General features: G+C 38.1%; 1 protein-coding gene across 1 annotated transcript in view; it reads right to left on the bottom strand.

Moving 5' to 3' along the window:
* LMCD1 (LIM and cysteine rich domains 1) overlaps window positions 1-16,831 on the bottom strand; it is a 60,834-nt gene that overhangs the window by 29,125 nt on the left and 14,878 nt on the right. The window lies entirely within an intron of this gene.

Below are 16,831 nucleotides of genomic sequence, written 5' to 3' on the forward strand. Positions count from 1 at the left end.
GAGATCCAAGGGTCTCTGGCAGGTGGGGCGGTGGGCAGGAGGCTCGTCCTGCTGGATGAGGCGAGGCAGGGCGGGGGTCACAGGGCAAGGTCTGACACCATCGGCCCCTGCACACAGAGGCCAGCGAGCGCATGGGTGCTGGGATGCATCTAGTCATGTGGGACCTCAGCGAGTTAGCAGGCGGCTGGTTGAAGAGGGACGGTTGCCATCTCCGGGGCATGGCGCGCATGCCCACAGAGAGGGCTCTGAGTGCCACCTCTGGCACACGTGCCATAGGTTCGCCACCACTGTGCTAGACTAATGACTGGTTTGATAGCTACAGAAGCTACTTCACTCCTGGATTAGAAAAGGGGTGGCATGGAATCTCCTGAAGCTTCTTGGACAGCATTCCTTGGCTGGGGGAGAGAGTGTGTGTGAATATTTGGTGAATTTTTTCTCCCTGGTAAGTTTGCCAAAGAAGAGGATTCACATTATGTCCGCCTAGTTGATGTCTTCAAAGATGCCTCTATTTTAACTTCATGCTTTGCAATGGTTTTTTTTTCCTTGTTACTTTTTGCATGTTAATTGCTGGCTGTGTGCTGGAATTTAAATACTTTCCCTCCTTGTGGATGCTAATCGATTTAATAACCCTGAAGGAGTATATTGAAATAAGGAGTGTCTTTTCTGTATGGAAAAGACAAAACAGCAACAAGAGGGTGTTTTTTTTCAAATTACTGAGAAAATAAGTTACTGGTTTAACTATACTGAACTTCTACCAAAAAGACTATATACAGTATCGACTTGAAAAGACTTTATAACTTTATTCTATTTCTTATGCACTCTGCATTCAATTTGCAGCTTTCTACGTTAAAAGCTTAGAAACCTTTTTTTTCCCCTCTACTCTGTGAGTTTGTATACCAACACTTTTTCTCTGCTTAGTTTTGCTTTTGGAACTGCTTATCTGACCTTGAAAAGAGAACAATGCATTCTTGCCTGCTTTTCTGCTCCAACAACTGGTTATAAAAGAGGATATTTGCAAAAATGCCTTATAAGAAGGAACTGAAGGAATTAAAACATGACTTGGAAGAGCCCAGCACCAAACTCCTAATGGAAATATTTGAGAAAAGGTTTTCTATACTATATGACACAATAAAAGAGATGAATGAAAAATCCGATAAAATTTGAATTATTAGTAACAGAGTTAAAAAAAACTAAAGAAGATGTTAAAAATTTACAGATTAGAATGGATGACACAGACACAAGACCTTCTTAACCAACATAACTGTTACTGGATTTGAAACAGAAGATAATTTTTCTGTGCCTCAGAAGAATTCCTAAGCAAATTCGCAATTTAGGTGATGTAATTAAAACACAAATGATTAAGAATTAGACAAGATTTACAGAATAAATTCAGCACATACAGACAAAAGACAACTGCCAAGAGATGTTATGATTCAATCTATTAAAAAAATCTGTTAAAGAGCAAGTAATTCAGAGATTTAACCACCAGAGATTTAACATTTCTGGAAAAGAGGGGCAAATATTCAGAGAAATTCCAATTACAATATTAAGGAAACACAAAGAATATTTTTTCCTGACAGATAAGCTGGAAGGGGTTATCCTTACTTTTAGAAATCAATGGTATAGACCAGTGATGGCGAACCTTTTAAAGACCGAGTGCCCAAACTGCAACCCAAAACCCACTTGTGTATCATCGGGTGCCGGATGGGCAAGGCCCATTGGGAGGCGTGACCCATTGGGTGGGCATGGCTTCAGTGATAACGGCAGACTGGGTGGGACTAAAAAGTTCAATCAATCAATTCCAACTTTGCGAGATCTTTTTTTCCCGTGAGAAGTTGAAATTGATTCATTGATTGAATCTTCTTCTTTTTTTTTTTTTTGCATACGGCAGCGGAGGCCTAAAGCAAAAAGATTTTATAAAACCCAGCTGAAGGGCTAGGACTGGGGCGACAGTGCGCGTGCCCACAGAAAGGGCTCTGTGTGCCACCTGTGGCACGCGTGCCATAGATTCGCCACCACGGGTATAGACTAAATTCAGTCCTTAAATCACAAGATTTTTTGGGGAAAAAATGGATTGGAACTACACTATTTTTCAAAAGATAAAGATAAGAAAGAAAAGGATAAAAAGAGGTTTTACACAGGCTGTGGTGATGGGAGCCTCAGCTGGAATCCTTGAATTTCCTCTTTGTAACAGATGGATTGTAAGATTTTGACATGAAATGTCAATGGGGAAAATTCCCCACAAAAGAGAAAAAAGTTATTTCACTATTGAAAAAAGTGAACCATGATATGTTTGCAAGAAACTCATATTAAAGAGACTGATAAAAAGTATTTAACAAATAACATCTTGGGTCTGGAACTTATTTCTGCTAACTCAAAAAAAATTTTATGGGATAATTTTGTATATAAAACCCCAACTACATACACATTTATTGTTTGCTGATGATCAAGGCAGGTATGTAATTATGCAAATTGAATTACAGAGAATAAAATCTATCGTCTTGGGATTATGCACCTCACATCAAGAAAAAGCCAAGTTTTTTTAAACATCTGTCTGAACATTTACTCTCCTATTTTTTTCAGTATTGGTGTGTAATTGGAGACTACAATGGGATAGTAATCCCACAACTGGATAGATCAACTGATAAAGGAATTAAAGAAACACAAGGGAAACTGCCCCAAACTTTTTTTTTCAGCTGACCTATACTTTAGGTTTGGTTGATGTTTGGAGATGTAAAAATGGACTAACAAAAGACTTTACCTTCTTTTGAGAGAGACACAAATCCTTTTCTAGAATTGATATGATTTGGATTACAAAACATCTGCTTTACAAAGCAGCTAAAGCTATTATTCTTCCAAAAACTTTCGCTGACCATAATCCAGTGTCTTTACATCTTAAATTTGGTCCTCAGTCTTTGAAATGGAGATTGAATGAGTCTGTTTTGCAGAAACCACAGATGGTTAAAGAATGTAATCAGGTACTTCAAGACTATTTTAATAATAATTTAGATAAGGGAACCAATTTGACAACAGTTTGGGATGCTTGTAAGGCTATGATATAAGGATATTTTATACAATACAATACAGCAATTAAGAGAAAGATGGATGAAAAAAGTATCACCAGAGATTTAACATTTCTGGAAAAGAGGGGCAAATATTCAGAGAAATTCTAATTACAATATTAAGGAAACAAAAAAATTAAAATGAAGGAAAGGGAACTCCAGAATTCACCAGAAGATCCTAACATACTTAATCAACTAAAATTATTGCAACAACAAATTTCTCTGTTGACTGTTTCAGATATTGAAAAGAAACTTAAATATACAAAACAACTTTTTTTTGAACATATAAATAAACCAGGTAGAGGGTTGGCATACAAACTAAAAAAACAGTCAGAAAAGAAGATAATTAATCAAAGGAAGATGAACTGTTGCCACTGGGCCATACATGTCCCTTAGCCTTATTTAAAAATTCTCTGTAAATGAAGGATTCAACTCTCTTGTAAATACTATATTTTCCTTCCATAAAACCTGCTGGGTACATCTGGACAACAATTTTTGCTCTTTTGGCTGCTTGAACATGAATAAAACTTTATCTTGCAGTTTTCAATTCCTTCAGCATGGTGGATATGATGTCTATAATTAAGCATGATGTCTGAATCCAAGGGATACTGTAGGTGAACATGAGGCATGTTCTGACATACATGATTTATTTCAAAATTCCAGTTACTATTAGGTAGAAATGGAGATTGTTGTGGATTTGCATACCCTGCTTATCCATAAAACCATCAATAGTGTTTAAAGAGAGAGAAGTTCATGTAGATTTACTCTTAATAATTTCCATCACCTTTTCCAAATAGAACTTTCACTGTAAGATATTCAGTAAGCTTGTTCAAGGAAACTTTCCAATTCTTCAGGAAGAAAATGTGTTTCTTAATGGGCCATATATATACATATCGAGCACTCAGAAGGATTTATTAAAATGTAGCAAAAGCTAAACAGTTACTTTGGGTACAGAGTAGGAATATTTTAGGGTTTCTGGATTTATGTTATCTTATATTTGAAACCCAAAATCAACAAGTTCCAGGTGCAAGAATAATTCTATATACCTTTACAGTTAAAGTACAGAATGGCTTTGAAAAAAGTTCAGGCTAAGGGATGTTGTGGTAGTATCTGAATGAATTCCCTAGCTTTTACTCTTGTGCCTGAAGGCAGGACAAGAAGCAACGGGATGGAAACTATCCAAGGAGAGAAGCAACCTAGAACTAAGGAGAAACTTCCTGACAGTTAGAACAATTAACCAGAGGAACAACCTGCCTCCAGAAGCGGTGAATGCTCCAACACTGGAAGTTTTTAAGAAGAGACTGGACAGCCATTTGTCCGAAATGGTATAGGGTTTCCTGCCTGAGCAGGGGGTTGGACTAGATGACCTCCAAGGTCCCATCCAACTTTATTATTATTATTATTATTATTATTATTATTATTATTATTATTATTATTATTATTATTATTATTATTATTATTATTATTATTATTATTATTATTATTATTATTTGCCAAAAAGATAAATATCTGTTTCTGAAATATGGAGCAATTGTTCTGCAGCTGTTATTTTTTAAACTACTGATCAAAATTTCTTGCAATTCACGGAAAATACCCAGAGAGCTACCCCAAGAATCTAAACCTACCTAATACTCTCCCCTCCCTTGATTTTTCCCAAAAGCTGTATCTGGAAATAGCAAAAACATAGGATATGCTCTAGCTTGCAGTAGTATCCCGCACATTTTATCAAACTGCATCTGCAAGCAAGCAGACAGAGAGCTCAAAAACCTAACTGTTAAATGTCATATCAATGGTTATGGAATGTTTTCATTTTTAAAGTTTGAAACACGTGAATGAAAATCCGAAAACCAAGCCATGATTTATATTAGTTTGAGTTATAAAAATAGCAATGTCTAGTCTTGGAAACCCACACATAACAGATCCACAATATAACAAGTGCAATGTTAAAAACTTGATAAATGTCAAGTGTTCACATCCATACCCTGATTTCCTATCCTTTAAGATATCCTAAAAGTTAGTTTTATAATACTGTTCTGGTTTTTCTTGATGGGACAATAGGTGTTTTGTCCTATAAAGAAACCTATAAATTAATTTTAACTTGTTGAAGAACAGAGGCTGCTTTGAGTTTATTTGGAGCAAGTGTTTTGACCATTGTCTCTAAACTGGAAGACATTCTTGCTTTTGATCATTTTCTGCAGATTAAGTGTGACAGTGTATTCAAAGAAAGGAAAAATGTACTGGGAGAGCCAAAAGTTAAGCTGTACCAAAAGGAAACACTGTAGAGAAAAGAATACCATAGAACGATCCCATAATCATCAGCCTTGTCATCACCTTATTCCCCACCCAAGGAATTTTTGTAGATGCCAAAAATCTAAAGATCAGATCTTCAAATCTGGCAAGTAACTCTGCTTGTTGAAGATCCTAACCAGAAAGGTGCCAGTTTAATGTTTTTTTTCTTTCTATCCTTTATTTTTTGCTGTATCTGTTTTTTTAAAGAAAACCAGCAAAATAAGTATTATGCATTTATGCTTCTGTGGAGATTGCCAATATAGATACCAGTCAGCATACACTCAAATACTCTACTACCATTCTGGTACTCCTAGCTCATTGTGGTGGAGACCCAACCAATGCCCACATTCCCAAGGGAGATTGTTTTCTGCATGGCTTTTGAATCTTAATCATGTATGGTTCTAAATAGCTTGCCATATGAGCACACTCTTCAGACCTTTCACTTGGTGCTCAGAAGTTGCAGCCCAGGCTTTACAATTAAATGGTTTCATATGTAGAGCTAAGCCAAGACTTATTTAACAATATAGTTTGTCACACAAATCACAGATAGCCGGGTTCATCCTTGTGGCTTAACATAAAGTGGTTTATGTGCTTTTGATGTAGCACAAAAAGAGCAAATGGAACCATCAAGTTGTGGATACAAGTTGGCAATATTTAAGACAATACTCTGACAACATTCGGAGGACAGGCTTTAAAATCTATAGAACAATTCAACTATCTTGGTAGAAGCATCATGGATACAGATGGGGGAACAGAAGCAGATGTGAAATGCTGAATAAGCAAAGCAACTGCTGTCTTCCAACAAATGTGCTCAGTATGGACCACCACAAACACAGCAACCAAGATCAGATTATTTAATGCCATTGTCATACTGATGGACATCTACACCAGTGAGATAAGAATTATTCATAAGATTAATGTTTTCCAACAATGTTGCCTTCGTATCCTATACCAGGACCATGTCACAAATGAGGAAATTCAACAAAGAAGTAATTCCCGAAGACTGTCTGAGATAATGACAAGAACAAAGAGTGTACTTTGCTGGACAAGTGCTCCGCATCAGTGAGAAATGTCCAGCAAAGATCATAATAAATTGGATACTACCAGATGGTCATAGAAAAAGAGGAAGGCCAAAGAAAATCTGGCACCAAACATTTCAGGAAAACCTAAAAAAACATTAATCTTAAATGGAAGGATGCAGAGACTGTAGTTGCGGATTGAGAACTATGGAGAATGCTTGTAGCCCAATGTGCTTAGCATAGGATGTTAAAAAAAACCATTTGGGCAGAAGAACAGAACTGGATGGAATTCTCATTACCATTTGAACTTTAGCTCAATGCTCTGTTATTTTTAATTTCCCATCATTACACAAAAATGAAGTGTTCACAGGAATGTTAATATACACTGAGTTCAATGTAAGTGTCAATCTAGTAATCATCTTGTTCCTTTCTAAGGATTCAGGTCAGTAAATTCCTCCTTATTTCAAACTGGGCATTTCCTGATCACGAGAGTTTATTAAGTTGTGGAGGAGCCTCCTAGAGTCATGGGTACACCATCATTGGAAGTTTTCACACAAAGTTAGGACAACCATTTGTCTGGCATGGGATGAAAATTCCTGGCCTGGATAGGGAGTTGGACTAGAAGACTTCAAAAGTCCCTTCCAACCTTATGATTCTGTTCTTCTGCTTACTATGAAGAATTATAAACATTTGTGACATAATTGGTAAAGATTGGGTAAACTAGAGATCAAACCCATTTTGCTTTCAGATTATGGTTACGATTATGGTTCATTCATTATAGTTCATTCTACTGATATATTCTTTTTAATATTGTAGGTGTACATGGACCTTCTGAAACATTTGTATAATGTAGGTAAACACTACCACTTTTCAGAAAATATTCCTTTGTTATATCTTTTGACAGCAGAGACATCACCTTGTCGACAAAGGTCTATATAGTCAAAGCTATGGTTTTCCCAGTAGTAATGGATAGCTGTGAAAGTTGGACCATAAGGAAGGCTGAGCAGAGATGAATTGATGCTTGTGAATTGTGGTGTTGGATAAGACTTTTAAAGAGTCCCTTGGATCGCAAGGAGATCAAATTGGTCAATCCTAAAGGAAATCAACCCTGACTGCTCTTTGGAAGGAGAGTTATTAAAGCTGAAACTCAAATACTTTGACCACCAAATGAGAAGAAAGGACTCATTGTAAAAGACCCTGAGGCTAGGAAAGATTGAAGGCAAAAAGAGAAGGTTGAGATGGTTTGATATTGTCATCAACACAGTAGGCTTGGGTTTGGGCAGGCTCTGGGAGATACAGTAGATAGGGAAGACAGGGGAGCCTGGCATGCTGTGAAGAATCAGACATGTCTTGACAACTGAACAACAACACACTATCTTTTGACATAGTGTAGGACACACTATATTAGACAAAAACATGTTCTTCCTTAGTATCTTGAATATGAATTTCAGAAAGTATTTTTTCACAGATGATAAATATTATCTTAACTGAGTGCTTGCATACCAAATACAGCAGAGAGGATGGTTTAAGGAGTTGGCAAAGGTTGCAAAACCTAGATTTAAAACCAACCCCTGCTGTCAATGCTATCTGCCAAATATTCTCTTTGCAAACAAGGCCTTGTCTACATTCAGAGTGTTTTATAAAAACCTGCTGTGCAGAAATACAGATCTCATAATTGTGTTCTGGAGTCTCATAATTGTTGTTGGCAAACTTTAAGGAAACGAGCGAGTAACTGAAAAGATAAATTTGACCCAGGGAAAACACAATTCAGAAGACAAAGAAGAAATGGAGATTCTTATCCTTTGAGTTTTGCCAGTTCTGCCAACGTAAAAGTATTCATTGAGGTCTAACTGAATGAAATATCAAGTTCGGTTTTACGCACAAACTTAAAAATGAAAAATCCTGCAGAAATCCATAATCCCCTTAGATAAATTTTGATATCTGGAATCTGGAGGATGAGAGGAAGACAAACAAATTGTAACATAAATTTTCCTTATTTTACAAATCATTATTTTATGTGCTATTTCTGCCAATATAGTAGTGACCAGATACACAAATATAGGCCAACCCTAGCTAAAACTACAGGCTATCTTGAATGGTAACTTTATGACCTAGAAAAGAAATTAAAGGAACCAGCCATAGCTTAGTTGTACACATCAATGACATGCATAGTACATGAAATCTGCATGTTCAGGTATAGATTAAGAACCTCATTGGTCAGAATTTGAACCCCTTGAGGTGAAATCAATGACAATACTTCGCTAGAGGAACACTGGTGTGTCAGAGATGGATGGTACTGGCTCATCAGAGTCAACTGTTAAATTTTCTGGAATTTCACTGGTTTGTTGAGAGCAAAGCTGAGCCACATTGCTGGGATGCCAATCAGCTGTTCAGCTAACCATGCTAGCAGCACAGCATGGTGAGAGTAATGGAGTCAGCAGTGATAGTGAGATGTGGAAACATTGCAATATGGGGTTTGGTTTTGGTGGTCAGCTGATAAATTATTATTAAACATTTACCAGCACACCACTGTAGAGAGGTCACCACTTACTAGGTTTCGAGAATAGATCGTTCCCTTTAGTGAATAAATACTTCTTTTAGCCACAGTTGTTTCTAATCATACAAGTTTTGCTGGGTTTCTAATCTGTCTAAAACTTAAAAGTGCAATCGGCACCCAGACAAAATGCTTTTGACAGACGTGCTCATTTATCTGTAGCTCAGAAGTACAAAAAAAAAAAAGATTTTGGTTGGGAATAAGATGATGAGAAAGTCGGGTCATTATAAAAATGTCAAATTAGGCATGATGCAAAGCAAATGGAAAAGGAAAAAAAATTCCTTCTTCATTATGTTTGAACCCAGAGTCAAACTGAATGAAACTGAATGGTGGAAGAATCAGAACAAAAAGGGAATGCATTTTCGCACAACACATGTGGAATGTGTTGTTAGTGGTTCCAACTTGGCTGGCTTTTAAAAATATACCAGACAAAGTCCTGGAGGAGGGAAATTAATGAAGGATGAGGCTATCAGTGGCTATTAGCCAAGATGGCTGTATATTTCTGGGTTGGAACACAAGCAAGAAAAAACTATTGCCCTCATGTAGTCCTTATGCACATGAATGCAGTTCATTGTAAATGTATCTCATTGGCCACTGACAGTTGTTTCTTATTTTTAATTTGTTTAATTGTACACCAGAAGTGCAATATAGAAGAAGCATCTTCAATCTATGATTTTCCAATTATCTGAGGATTGCAACTTCCAGAATTTTATGCCATTCTGGCCAGGAATTCTTGGAACTGTCATTTCAATATATCTGGATAACATCAGACAGATAAGACTGTACAAGTCAATTTAAATAGTTCATTTGCAAATAAAAAAATACAAGAGAAGGGAGGAAAAGCTGATTTAAACATAGCTTTCAAAACAATCTTAGAAAGAATAAGATCAAATTTCTTGTGAGGTTTTTTTTTTGTAAGTATTTTGATTCCAGACTATGAACAAATACTGTATGTTGGTTTGTGCTGGTAAATTGACATGCAGCTGTTAGGACTTCCATTCCTTAGAACTTAATTGCTAGCATAACAAATTGGACTCCTAATGTCAAAAGCAATGTAATAGTAGAGGTTTTTGCAGAATAAAGTTCTTTTTCAGGTTTTTCAAAGAGTTACAGAGAGGTCTGAACTCTCTCATCTCCCAATTGCTGAACACATTAGCAGAAACTAACAAAGACCCCCCACAGACAGTTACTCCACCCTTGTGGTAGCTTGAATGAATCAATACACTATTCCTAACATGAAGCAATCAACTTGAAACAGATTCAGAATGTGTTATTATAATCGTGATTTTCTAGAATCCCTAAATCCAGTTGGCGTTTCTTTTGATGAACGGTTTGTCATATTCAATTGCTAAACCTCTTGACTGAAAGGATTCCCAAGGCACGTATCAGAGACAGATGAATTCATTCCAAAGTCCACCATTACACAGAGCACGTCCATCAAAATCCTGCTGACAGATTAAGGCAACTCAGGCATAAACTATAAGGGCAATAAAAGGAAAGTCAATCATTCATTTAGGTTTGTGTGGTGTAGCTTTTCATAGCACAAGGAAAGACTTGGAAACAAGTGTTTTTTTCCCCTTTGGCAATTGGACCATGGACATTTGTTTCAAGAGAATAAAATTCCATTTTACTTTTATGGGTAGCAATATTTGAAACTTGAATTTACTTACAGTCTCTTCTTCTAGCTACCCCAATAATAATAATAATAATAATAATAATAATAATAATAATAATAATAATAATAATAATAATAATAATAATAATAATAATAATAATAATAATAATAATAATAATAATAATAGATGCAATGCCCAATCAAGGTGTTGCTGATTCCACATTTTGGGTGCTCTCTATTGAACGTTAAATGGACTAAATTAAAGAAAGATAAATTAAAGATGGGTGTGTCTGTGTGTGTGTGATGGCTCAATGGTTAAAGACACTGAGCTTGTCAGCTGGAAAGCTGATAGCTCAGGTTTGAGACCCAAGCACTGCGCAATAGGGTGAGCTCCCGTTCCTTGCTCCAGCTCCTGCCCACGTAGCATGCAAATAAAAGTAGATTAATAGATACTACTTTGGTGGGAAGGTAGCAGCATGTTCCTTTGGCATATAGCCAAGCTGGTCACATGATCACAGAATATGTCTTCAGACAATGTAGCTCCCTTGGTCAAGAAACAGAGATGAGCACTGTGCCCTACAGTGAGACACAACTGGACAGGGAAAACTTTACCTTTAAAAGGTACTTTTTCAAAAGGCAACTGGACCTGTTTTTCCTTTTTTTGCTTCCATATTTCCATCCTCCACCATTCAGTCAGAACTGAAGAAGCTTCTTATATGAGAAGCAAAATGTCTTCAAGGAAAACCAAAGTCCAGCTGCCTTTTGAAAAAGCATCTTTGGGACAACCATGACCTGGATGACTGCGAATCTCCATAGACTCTACCTTTAAAGACTGATCTTCCATCCAACATAAATACCAGCACTTCTGCTCATGCTATATCTATTGGCATTCTGGCTTTAATGCAAGGATTAAAGGCATAGTTTGGTGTAGTGGTGAAGGTGTTGGCCTAGAAACCAGGAAACTGTGAGTTCTAGTCCTGCCTTAGGCCTGAAAGTTGTCTGGGTGACTTTGGGCCCAACACACCTCACAGAGTTGTTTTGGGGAAAATGAGGAAGCCTGAGGTATGTTTGCTGCCTTGAGTTAACTTATAAAGCAATAAAGGCAGGATAAAAAAACTAGTAAATAAATATAATTAAATAAAAACAAATAGTTTATCCCCTTATTGCTGTACTCTTTATAGCAACTTGCTACATGTAAATAAAGAGGCTTCTTGGTTAACAAAGCTGCAATAGATTACAGTTGGCTTTTTTATAGTCTAAACTGTGTTATCCAGCATATTTCAGTAGATAAATTATACCGATAAAAAAAAAAAAACATCAGTGATGAGCTGGCAGGATTAGGAAACTCACAAAATCAAATCTCTTAAGCAAAAGAAAAGTTACTAGACTTTCAATGACTCCATGGCAAATTAGAACATTCCTGAAACAGCTACCGTATGTCTGTTGTCCTATACTAAAAACAGGAGATCTTTGTCTACAGTCTATCCTTGCTTGAACTTCTCCCTGTATTAATGAATACAGGGCACAGTGCTAAAGTTTACTTTGATTCCAAAGTGAAAAATATGGCAGACCAAGTCTGGATAAAAAGTCAACAGCCTACTCAAAGCTTCACTCACTGGGAGGAACAAAACCAGAGCAAATATTTGAGGTGCAAACAGTTTCACCATACAATAATTTCATTCACCCCTAGAGCTTCATTGTGAATAGGGCTGAAAATGATGTGGAAATACTGGAGAAAAAAAAACATCTTAATATAACCCTCCTCTCTCTTTTCAACCCAGGAGAAAAATGTGTACAGTTTCCACAGAAGAAAGTTTTGCAAACCGAATTTTAAAATGCCATTCTAAAATTTCCCATCTCATTGATAGGTATACACAGGAGATGGTACTGATGAGAGAGGGGAAGGGAGGAAGACAATCCACAGACAAATTTTTGGAATTACAATAGTGTATGCTAAAAGAAAGGACAGCAAAAATGAGTTGGTAGTCTAAAGCAGGCATGTCAAACACAAGACCTGGGGGGCCGGATGTGGCCTGCGAAGTGGTTCCATGTGGCCCGCGAAGCCATCCTGGAAACAGTGAGGGAACGGCCCCCGCTTGGCCCTGGCCCAGGCCGGCCAGGAGCCAATGTACAATTTTGTGGTGGCCATCTATGCTGAAATACATTCAGTCTTAGCTCCACAAGGCTGTCTGGAAACAGCGAGGAAACAGCCCCTGCCGCATCAATCCCGCCCCCTGGGTGCATGCTGGGGAGGTGTCACCCTTTGTGAAAAATGAAGAAATGCACCATCACCTGGAAGTGGGCAGCAAATGGCCCTTGCCTACTTCACCTATCCGGCTTGATGGGCTCCGGGGGAGGGGTTTCAGCAGGCAGCGGGGGGCTCTCCTCACAGCACTGAGAGGCTGAGCTGGGCAGCGTGAATCCAAAAAGAAGCACGAGGCCGCCCAGCTCCCAGCCTGCCCGGTTTCGGCAGGCAGCGGGGTGCTCTCCTCATAGCGCCAAGAGCTTAGTCGGGTGGCACAAATCTGATGAGAAGCACAATGCTGCCTAGCCCCCAGCCTGCCCAGTTTTAGCAGGCAGCAAGGTGCAAAGCTGGCGAGCTTCACACCGCCCGGCTCAGCTTCTCGGCGCTGTGAGGAGAGCGCCCCACTGCCTGCCGAAACCGGGCAGGCTGGGGACTGGGCGACATTGCGCAGGTAATGTTGACTCTCACGCTGCTCATGGCATCCCCTCTCCCAGAACCCACCAAGCCAGATATGTGAAGTAGGTGAGGGCCATGTGCTAGCTATTTCCAGGCAATGGTGCATTTCTTCATTCCTCATGAAGGGTGACACCTCCCCAGCTGCATTTTTTGCCTGTTTTTCTCCCTCCCTCATCTCAAATATTTTCCAACCACTCTGTACTTAGAAAGGAAGGAAGGAAAGAAGGAGAGGGAGGGTTTGAGGGGACTCCTGCCTTAGTCCTGCCCTGCTGCCCTTTCACCATCCCCTTGCCCCCTCCTCCTGGCCTATATCCTGGGGGTCTCCCATCCTATTGCTAAGGAAGCATTGGATACAAACCCAGGTCTACTTCCATGGAGAGGGAATGGGCCTCCCTCTGACTTTGCCCTCATACCCATCATGAACAACCTGGCTAAGGAAAGCAAGCACAGCAGCAGCAGCCTTGAGGAGGAGGTAAGTGCAGCTGGGTGCCCCCTTGGGGAAGTGGGGCTGGGCTTGGTGCCGCGGGTGCTCGAGGGCCAGGCTGGGCATTTTACCTCTGCTGCCCAGGGCTCCGGGCAGCCCACACCACCATCCAGCCCTCCCTCTGCATGGCCTGAGAGGAACAGTGAGGCTCCTCTATTGGACTATGCCTTGGCACTTGCCCTGGTCCCACCCCCTTCTGCCAGAGACCCTCAGATCTGTCCCACTCCTGCCCAGGCCCCCACAGGCACCCTTGATGTGAACGATGTAGAGCTGGCCATGCCCACCCAGTAGGCTGCACCCACCCTGGCCACACCCACCTGGCCCCCAAGGGCAACAGCAATGCTGATGCGGCCCTCAATGAAATTGAGTTTGACACCTCTGGTCTAAAGGTATCATTTCATAGACATACTGATTATTGACACTTCTTCAATGTGTAAGACAACAGATTTCACACTGAGGAGCTTAACAACGGAAAGGTAGAACTTGATATCTTATTTCACTATGTTTTGAAATACTACATTTATTAATCTCATAGTGCTGAATGATTATTTGATACTTCTTCCAAGTTATTTCACAACATGACTTATGCATAACTCTGCACATACTTACTAAGTAGTTGCCTTACTCTAAATATCAAATGCCTAGTTTGCTCAGCATAATGTTTACAGGTATGATGTATTAAGATCTTTTCACTCTCCATAGTAGGATAGAATTAAGAGAACGTTTCAAACAATGAACCTTCTTTGGTTCACAATAATCTATATTCCATAAGTATTTGTCAATGCTAGGAGTGGGCAATTTTTAAATTATTCAGATTAAATTAAATTAACTTTTAAAAATTAAATTACGTTTAATTCCTAGAGCTCTAACAACCAGCTGAATAAGTTTTGGTTCATCATGGTTCTTCTTGCAGTCCTTTGAAAATCTACCATTTATTATCTCAAGCCACTAAAACCTGCCCCAGTCTTTGCTATCCCTACCCAAGGAAAAAATTGATTTGATTCAATTGTGTATTTTAAACTAAATCTTTTTATTTTGTTTAATACTCTCCATTTTGCTAATAACAGTTAAAAGTCCCATTACCAGAAACATTTTATTTTGATACCAGAAGCATTTTATTTTTGATATAGTCAAATTCTTGTTATCTGCACTAATCAAATATCTTGTAAAATTCAATAGATTGATAAATGGAAATCTGTTAAATATACTTAAGCAAATTCAAAACTTCTGACCTCTGATATTAAAATTGCAGATTAATAGAAAACTTAAAATTATGAAATTACATTTTAGCTCTACAATATGTGATATAAAACAGGCCAATACAAGTGAAACGAACCAACTTCTGGCATGTTATATTTGGTATGTTATAGCAATATTTACCCTGTACAATCCTCAAGAATCTTTTATGTATTGCTGATAAGGCAGTTCATTCCCAAGAATTAAATATAGCGCTTTCTTTTTCTCTGTGTGTATGCACACAAGTCCACAATCATAGCATATTGTTCCACAGCCTATTTTTGCTATGTGTTTAGAACTGCACACTGTACACAAAAACAGTTTCAAACTGAGAGCATAATGGATAAACTCCACTAAATTTTAAACATTTACACTAGTACCATAAATTTTCAGTTCCTATAATTTTGTGGAGAATATATGAATGCTTAGAATCACTTCTATTCCAGATTAATTTTTAGCCTGTTAAAGAACTCCAGATAAGTGTTTATGCACTGACTACACCAATCTTCCTCATCATGAACAACTGGAAATTAAATTCACAACTGATTCCTTAATAATGAATAAATGTAATGGGCTGATGTGATAGCTATGTTGCAGCAAACACTACAGAATACAAAAACAGATACTCCAACTGGAACAATTTTGTATAGAAATGCAAACTATGGTTTACTCCTATAAATATTGTTTAGGAACATCTGATTTGTTAACAGTTCTAGGAGGCAAAGCAAGCTACTATCTGGTTACCACAGTAATTCTGGCCACTCCTGCTCACTGCTAGCACAAGAAAACCAAAACTCAGATAGCTGCCAAATGTCCTCCAGTGTGACAAAGTCATAACAACGCAAGAATCTCTGCAAATACTGTAGTCTTCTAAGAGCAAATACTTGGCAGGATGCCCTTTCTAACTACAATGTGTGAATTCATGATAAGGGAGAAAAGCAGTTTTTAAAAATAGAGCTGGGATAATTTTCCAGTAACTGGATTTAAATGGATATTTTGAAAAAAGGATCCTGGGCACTAATCAGAAAACAGAAAGTTAATACAGGATAGGTTTCAACTTGCTGGTAGCAATTCATTTCTCAAGTTATATGTGCCGTTTTGAAAAACTCACCAGTTTTTCTGTGAATACTTCTATGCATGCAGCAATCGGTTTTGCTTTTCTTAATACACTTCAGTGAGGCAGGCATTGTTACTTTTGGGAATTCTAATTGTACAGAGTGAATGCTATCTTTTTCTTGGTTGATAGTTGTAATTGCATTAGCTTCTATTAGGAAATTCTACACTAATAACTTCTTTTGTTGCTATATGTAGTATTTCAGGCCAGGAGACACATTTGGAATTTTGAAAATATGTTCTGACTTGTGATACAAGATAGTAAAAGAGTCGGCTTGCTCACAACATCTCTTTTACCTCCCCAAGGTGATTTTATTTCTGACTCCCCCCCCTTGAAGGCATATTGGACCAGGTTCTGGCTGTAATGATTATTTATCAATGCTTAATTTACTAAGGGTAATGTATAACTAATATATTCCATAAAATGATAGTTTTTAAAAGTCTGGCTGTGAAGGCTTTTTCTCACAAGTTCAACTTACGTACCAGACTTTGGAGAAGGATATTATTATTTGTAGTTCTGTCTTCAACAAATTGCTTTGCCTTGAATTTTGAAGAACTCACCTGCATATAATAAAAAATTCAGCTACTAAATACATCTTTTAATAAGAAGTGTTGTTTTACTGTTAACTATTAGTTCAATGTAGCATTCCGCCAACATGGTTTCCAGATGTATTAGATCTGTAATTTCCAGAACTTCAAGTGAACATATTGCCTGGGAATTCTATGAGTTGAACTTCAAAACAGCTGGAAAGCATCAG

This window comes from Protobothrops mucrosquamatus, unplaced genomic scaffold, assembly GCF_001527695.2.
Source record: "Protobothrops mucrosquamatus isolate PMUCROS unplaced genomic scaffold, P.Mucros_1.0 scaffold1636, whole genome shotgun sequence".
Taxonomy (NCBI): domain Eukaryota; kingdom Metazoa; phylum Chordata; class Lepidosauria; order Squamata; family Viperidae; genus Protobothrops; species Protobothrops mucrosquamatus.